The sequence below is a fragment of the Jaculus jaculus genome, chromosome 2 (assembly GCF_020740685.1).
Source record: "Jaculus jaculus isolate mJacJac1 chromosome 2, mJacJac1.mat.Y.cur, whole genome shotgun sequence".
Classification (NCBI taxonomy): Eukaryota; Metazoa; Chordata; class Mammalia; order Rodentia; family Dipodidae; genus Jaculus; species Jaculus jaculus.
The window spans coordinates 184,050,708-184,058,927 of NC_059103.1; the positions used below are offsets into that span (position 1 = coordinate 184,050,708).

At 39.9% G+C, this 8,220-nt stretch overlaps 1 pseudogene; it reads right to left on the reverse strand.

Moving 5' to 3' along the window:
• Positions 1-975: 975 nt before the first annotated feature.
• Positions 976-1,073, reverse strand: LOC123459183 (annotated as a pseudogene).
• Between the last annotated feature and the right edge of the window lie 7,147 nt (positions 1,074-8,220).

The window sequence follows — 8,220 nt, forward strand, 5'->3', positions numbered from 1 at the left end:
TATAACTGGTTTTATTATGAAAAAGTTAAGGGACACCACAGTAGTATAGATTCATTTGCAATTCTATGAGTCAAAATGTAGACTACAAAGTACAGATTAAATTAGCTATATATTTCTCTTGAATATAAAATGGATGATTTATTCCTCGTATCCCTTGTACTTTCTCATTCTACAAAATATTACACTATTTTGATTAATTTAAAATGTACTTATTATAGTTAACTTATCTATTTAGTATAACTTTATGCAAATATTTTGCCCATTTATTTTTTGTCATTTGGTATTTGACTTTTCAATATTTATATTATAACAATATATATATTATAACAAACCTGAAATTTTATGTTAGGATGGAAATAACAACATACTTGGTATATGAAAACTTCTCATCCCAATATATCATTTTTCATCTCAGGTTTAGTATGAATTCCCTTTTATATAAAAGGAAGTCAATTTTACTCCCCTCTCCCAAATTTCCTATATTTGGTTTTGGAAGATTGAATGTTGCTAGGCACAAATATTCTCAGATCCATATACTCTTCCTTACTGTAATTAGTCAGCTAAAAATGACATTCTCCTCACCCAGGATATACAAATGTTTTAGTTATTACTTTCAAATGCACAGATTTATAGTTTCCAACAAAGAAGTCAGGTATGTCCTTATATTCACTGACATGCTTCTAAATCCACTTACTCAACAAACAGTGACAAAAATGTTTTAGCATTTTACAGGTACATCTGCTTCAAGGACATCTCCTGCCATAGCTGCCAGATGGCCAAACATCAGAGGTATCTCTGTACCTGTAAACTGATGACACATTTATGAACACTCTATTTATTATGCAGGTGACTTTAGAACTCTTGATTTATTTATGGTGCTGTTTACTTGGTTCCTGAATATGTTGCATGTATATTTTATAGTGTTGACAAGATTTAACAAGTACTACCATAGTATGAAAAGTGTGATAATTAGGTCAAAAAGTATAGTTTTCAACCCTTGTAGTGACTATTTCATTCACTGATTTCTTCCATACTTTTCAAGGGGAGGGCTAATCTCTCCTTTCATACAACACTCATTCACTGATTTCTTGTTGTCTAAACCAATATATCAACAAGTTCGTAGGAGGTTTAATAGGATGTTTCAAGTAAAACATTTTGCAATAAGTAAAGCAAGTACATCTTCAGATTGAGAATGTTCCTTTTATTGCCTAGTGACATTATTATAACATCATCATGGACAAAGGGTCACAAAGAGAATTTTTGAATCTTACACAAAGGCAATGTAATTCTGAGATGTGTCCATTTCAAGAGTTCCTGTATCACTCACTGTGATACTTTGAATGAATGTTTCCAAATAGAACCAGTTTTACTAAAGCTTCTTGTCTTCCCAGCTGCCTGGCAAGAAGAGGTGTTACTTTGGATGGATTCTAGGGTCCAACCCTAAGGTGTATTTGGTGGTGAATTTGGAATTCCAGCCTAAAAGTATGCAAAGTGCTTGAGGTCTGTCTGGGGTTCCTGGAGTGTGCTTGTATGGTGCTTCTGGTGGTATTTCTCTCTGCATGGACCTGTGATAGTGGGCCAGCTTCTTTTGCCACTGTGAAACTTCCCCAGGACCTGTCAGCTTCAATAAATCTTCTCCTCTCACAAACTGTGACTGGTTTGATAGTTTATCCCAGCAACATAAAGCTGACTGAGACAATCACCAATAATCAAAACAAGTCATAGTAACTATCAAATGTATAAATAGCCCTACAATTTTACCCAGACATATACCTCTTCTAGAAACAATTACTAAGACATTCTATACACACAGACACACACACATACACACACACACACACACACACACACACACACAAACACACATATATATGTAGAGCATAGAGATATTAAAGTATTAATACTTATAGAAAAATGCAGATGTAATACTATTTAATCTTAAAGATATTTATTAAATCTTAAACATCTTTAATCTTAAAAATGTTTGTCTGATGAAAAAATGAGAATGCTAATAGATCTTTTGTCTGGAGTCATACTTATTAAATGAGATGAGAACAATTTAAGCAATGCAATGGAAGATATATAAAACTCCTTAATATATGTCTGTTACTATATAAAAATGGGAAATACTTTTATTCTCTATAGTCACAAAATATCTAGAAAATATATACTTAAAATTAGCAATACCATATGAATTTTGAGATCATTTCTTTTCTATTGCTGTGAAGAATGATGCTAGGATTTTTACTGGTATTGCATTAAATCTGTATATTGCTTTTGGTGGAATTGCCAGCTTCATAATGCTAATTCTGCCTATCCAAGAGTATGGGAGATCTTTCCATCTTCTCAAGTCCTCCACAATTTCTTTCTTGAGTGCTTTTATTCTTTCATTATACATATGTCTATCACATCCTTGAGTGTTATTCCAAGGTATTTTGTTGTTTTTGCTAGTGAAAATGTGAAAGTGCCATTAATTTTTTTTCTTTGTCCTTTGTGAATAGAAAAACTATTGATTTTGGGGGGATCTGAAAAGTGTTTGCACAGACAAGAATACCATAAGCAGAGCCAATAGATTACCTACAGAATGGGAGAAAAATTTTGCTAGCTATTCAGCTGACGGAGGCCTAATGTCTAGAATCAACAAAGAACTCAAAAACTGAAACAATAAATAATTAAACAACCCACTCACAAAAATGGGGCAGAGAACTGAAAAGGGAGTTCTCATAGGAAGAAATACAAATGGCAAAAGCACACTTAAGAAAATGTGTGTCAGGGAAATGCAAATTAAAACAACTATGAGATTCCACCTTACCCCAGTAAGGATAGCAAACATTAAAAATATCAAGTGAGCCTGGGAGACTACTGAGTAAATTCCAAGTCAGCCTGAGCTACAGTGAGACCCTACCTTGAAAAACAAAAACAAACAAACAAAAATATCAAATGAAGGGGCTGGGGAGATGGCTTAGCAGTTAAGCACTTGCTGTGAAGCCTACAGAACCTGGTTCAAGGCTCAATTCCCCAGTACCCAATGAAACCAGATACACAAGATGGCATATGCCTCTGAAGTTTGTTTGCAATGGCTGGAGGCCCTGGTGTGCCCATTCTCACTCACTGTCGCTGTCTCTTTCTCTCTCTATCACTGGCAAACAAGTAAATAAAAATTAGCAAAAGGATGGGCTGGAGAGATGGCTTAGCGGTTAAGCGCTTGCCTGTGAAGCCTAAGGACTCCGGTTCAAGGCTCGGTTCTCCATGACCCACGTTAGCCAGATGCACAAGGGGGCGCATGCACCCGTTTTCAATCTCTCTCTCCCTGTCTCTTTCTCTCTCTCTCTCTCTGTCACTCTCAAATAAATAAATAAATAAATAAATAAATGAACAAAAAAATGAAAAAAATAAATAAATAAAAGTGAACAAAAAATATTTTTAAAAAATTAGCAAAAAGAAAGAAAAATCAAATGAAAACAAATGTTGGTGAGAATGTGGAGAAAGAGGAACCCTCATTCACCGTTGGTGGGAATATAGAGTTACCAACAGACCCAGTTATTCACTTACTGGACATTTACCCTAAAAGCTTCATGCCTCCGTTCAGAGATATTTGCTCAACCATATTTATAGTTGCACAATTTATTTATTTATTTATTATTTATTTATTTATTATTATTTATTTTTATTTATTTGAGAACGACAGACACAGAGAGAAATACAGATAGAGGGAGAGAGAGAATGGGCGCGCCAGGGCTTCCAGCCTCTGCAAACGAACTCCAGACGCGTGCACCCCCTTGTGTATCTGGCTAACGTGGGACGTTGGGAACCGAGCCTCGAACTGGGGTCCTTAGGCTTCACAGGCAAGCGCTTAACCACTAAGCCATCTCTCCAGCCCTAGTTGCACAATTTATAATAGCTAAGAACTGCAATTAACTCGGGTGTCTGTCATTGGAAAAATGGATAAACAAGGTGTGGTATATTTACAGAATGGACTTTGGTTCAGCAGTAAAAATAAAATGACACCATAAAATTTGTAGAAAAATGGTCGAACTTGGAAGAGATCATAGTGAACTCACATAATCTCAGCAAGACAATCATCACATGTTCTCACTCATTTGTAGGTCTTAACTTGGATCAACCCAAATTGTTGACATGCCTGATAGGCATCTCAAGGCCTGGACAATAGGGAGGGTAGGGCTTGGGGGGGGGGGAGTGTAGGAGGGAACACAAAACTAAACCCAAATTGAAGTAGAACCACAGAAAGCTATATCCTAGAAGACAGAATAAAAAATTGAACCTTCAACATAACCTTAGGGAGAGCACCTGAAAAGAAGGGTCCTGAAGAGGGTGAGATGAAGTGTAACCATCAATTTCTCCTGCTTCTTTTGTTTCCTTTTCTTTTCCTTTTATTTTTAACCTTGGCATTGGCCTGTAACTCTCAGTACCAGGATATAGTTAATACCCACAATGAGTTGTTGATCAGAGATACCTACAATGTCTCGCAAAACAAGGCTGACTTCTGTCAGAGCATTTGATTACCCAGCAGAGGTTAATGTTAAGACCCTACTGCTGACGATACCATATGTTTTTGACATGGAACATGGAGAGACCTGGCTGGAATCAAGGCAGTTCTTAGATAGTTAGCCTGTCTACTGCTGGAAGGCACTACATGAACTACTGGGGGAAAGTGGCCAACATCTGTCTGAGTGTTGCAGTCAGGTTTGCATTGTTAGTAGAAATCACCTAACAAAGAGCAGCTTTGGGAAAAAAAAGAGAGAGAAAGAGAAAGAGAGGTTTATTTTGGCTTACAGGCTTGAAGGGGAAGCTCCATGATGGCAGGGGGAAACAATGGCATGAGCAGAGGGTGGACATGACCCCTGGCCAACATAAGATGGACAACAGCAACAGGAGAGTGTGCCAAACACTGGCAAAGGAAAGCTGGCTATTATACCCATCAACCCACCCCCAACAGTACGCTGCCTCCAGGAGGCATTAATTCCCAATTGTCATCAAGTGGAGAGACTAGCTGTTGCAGTCCAGTTCGCCTTGCTGGTAGAAATCACCCAATAAGAGTAGCTTCTGGGAAAAAGAGATTTATTTTGGCTTACAGGCTCGAGGGGAAGCTTCACGATGGCAGGGGAAAACGATGGCATGAGCAGAGGGTGGACATCACCCCCTGGCCAACAGAAGATGGACCACAGCAACAGGAGGGTGTGCCAAACACTGGCATGGGGAAACTGGCTATAAAGCCCATAAGCCCGCCTCCAACAATACACTCCCTCCAGGAGGCATTAATTCCCAAATATCCATCAGCTGGGAACCTAGCATTCAGAACACCTAAGTTTATGGGGGACACCTGAATCAAACCACCACATTCCGCCCCTGGCCCCCATAAACTGATATCCATACATGATGTAAAATACAATGCATTCATCTCATTTTAAAAGTCCCCATAGTTTTTATCAATCCCAGTGATGTTCATACATCCCCATAGTCCAAGATCTTTTAACTGAGCCATAATACCAAAATATAACCTCAAAAAACCCAGAATGGCACAGAATAAATATTCACACTGCAAAAGATGGCATTGGGCATAGCAAAGAAACATTCAACCAATACAAGATTTAAAACAACCAGGGCAAACGTCAAACTCTGTAGCATCAAGTCCAGCAACTCTAGCCAGTGACAAATCTTCAAGTCCGATAATTCTAACCAGCAACAAGTCTCTTGCATTCCAATTCCGCCCCTCCAGCTAGGCTACTCACAGTCCTGGGAAACTTCATCGGGGCCGGCAGCTCCTCGGCAGCCATCTCATGGTCCCGGCATCTCCACTGGGTCTCCACTGCAAGCCACGGTTCATCCTCATGGCCCCATGGGGTCTCTATGCAGGCAACCAGCAAACCCGCTTCACACTACCCATGGCCATTTCCAAAACACAAGACCGTGTTGCAAACTCAATGACCCTCTTTCCAGCATTTCTTATACTCCACAATATCAGGTAGGGTGCCAATTTGTTAATCCAGGGGGGGATAAAGCAGACTTTGAAGAACAGGACACTCCTTGAGCACTCAGACCCCTTCAAAAGAGTTGACATTCTCCTTGTTGCCCTAGCGCAGGTCAGCTAGCCCAGTCTCAAAGGTTGTAATCTCTCAGTTGCAGCTGAACGGGCAACAGTTCACCCAAAGATTTTCCTTTCTGTGCCATATCCCTCTGCACACACCAGTTCATTTCTACGCAAAGCAACCCTGCGCAACTTCTCAGGACACGGGCACAAGAGCAAGCTTCTCACACAAACTGCTAGCCCAGTCCAGGCACAGCTCTTTCTCACCCTCATAAGCCAAACCTCACAGTCCATAGTTCTTACCGCCTTCAGGTCATTCAGCTCTGACCAGATTAGTCCATCAGGCTGTACTTACAGTACTGCAAGGCATCTCTTAGGCCAAGATTTCAACTCCTTCCACATTCCTCTTGAAAATCAGCTACAAAAGTCAGGTGTCCAGCAGCAACCCCACTCCTCGGTACCACTTTACTGTTGCAGTCCGGTTCGCCTTGCTGGTAGAAATCACCCAATAAGAGTAGCTTCTGGGAAAAAGGGATTTATTTTGGCTTACAGGCTCGAGGGGAAGCTTCACGATGGCAGGGGAAAACGATGGCATGAGCAGAGGGTGGACATCACCCCCTGGCCAACAGAAGATGGACCACAGCAACAGGAGGGTGTGCCAAACACTGGCATGGGGAAACTGGCTATAAAGCCCATAAGCCCGCCCCCAACAATACACTCCCTCCAGGAGGCATTAATTCCCAAATATCCATCAGCTGGGAACCTAGCATTCAGAACACCTAAGTTTATGGGGGACACCTGAATCAAACCACCACACTAGCATTCAGAATATACAAGTTTATGGGGGACACTTGAATAAATCCAACACACTGAGCAACTCGATGTCTATGCTACTCAGAAGCGAACAGCCTGATATGATGCTCACACTACTGCAATAGTGATACATAGCCATGGTGGGTAACCAACCACTTTTGAATTGGCTAACAGATGTGCTTAGTGGAAAGGAACCAATATCTGGAACTGGGAAACAAGTCAGAATCATATCCAGATAATGATTTTTCCCTCCAATACAAGCTCCCAGTAATCTTGGGCTATAAAAGGGCCTACACCCATTAGACTGTCTCTAAATTGCACAACCTTTCCTGACTTCACTTCCCACTGCAGAATCTGCATCTCTTTTTCAGAGGGGAGTGTGAGGTGAGGAGATAAATGACCCAACATACTTCAGCTCAGCCCCAGCTGAAACTAAAGAGGAACTGTGGAAATGAGAAAGCGTGCTGCTTTCCTGGTGACCCTGATATCAGCACAAGGGTGATGGAGATAGACACAGAAAACACTCAACACCTACCAAACCTGAGATCCAGAAGCTCCTAAGAGTCCATCAGTCAAGCAGACTTAAAATGTACCCAACATGGCTCAGGAATTTTGCAGAAGTGGGAGTGGAAAGATTGTTAGAGCCACAAATTCGGACATCTTCCACAGAGGAACTGCCTCTCTTCCATAACTGACTGCTGCCCCTACAATGCATGACCCACAATCCCCATGGGGTTGACCTGCATCCCCAATGGGGAGGGCCCTTTGGAAAAGGGGCAAGGATGGGGGAAAGAATAGTACCTACACGTGTTGTTTTACATACCATGTCCATTACTAATATAAACAATTTTTTTTAAAAAAATTGCAATAATTGCATGTGAAGAATGCAAATTAACAAAGGATTCAAGTCGAAGTAAAGGGAATTATGTTATAAAACATATAAATAATTTTCAAAGAGCTCTTGTAGACAATTAAGATGCATGTGTGATGGTATAAATTGAGATCATAAGTTAGTAAACATGGTTTAGAAAATTTTAAAATTCCTCTTCCATAGATAAACAGACTTGAGTTTAGGCAGAAAAAGGGCATATATTTTCTCTCTTTAAGCCAAGTTGTCCTTACCTTCTGGTCTGTTACTGTCCTACATAAAACCACAGGAACATTTTATCCCACTTAAAAGCTTACCATATAACTCTAATATTTAAATACTAGCATTGGAGTACACTTTCTCTAGGAAAAGGGTTTGTTAAAAATGTATTTATAAACACAAGCTAATTTGATTATATACAAACAGTAGAGAATATGCTATAGGAAGAAGAAATATCAAGGTAAATTGATCTAGTAAGCTTAACTAACCTCTA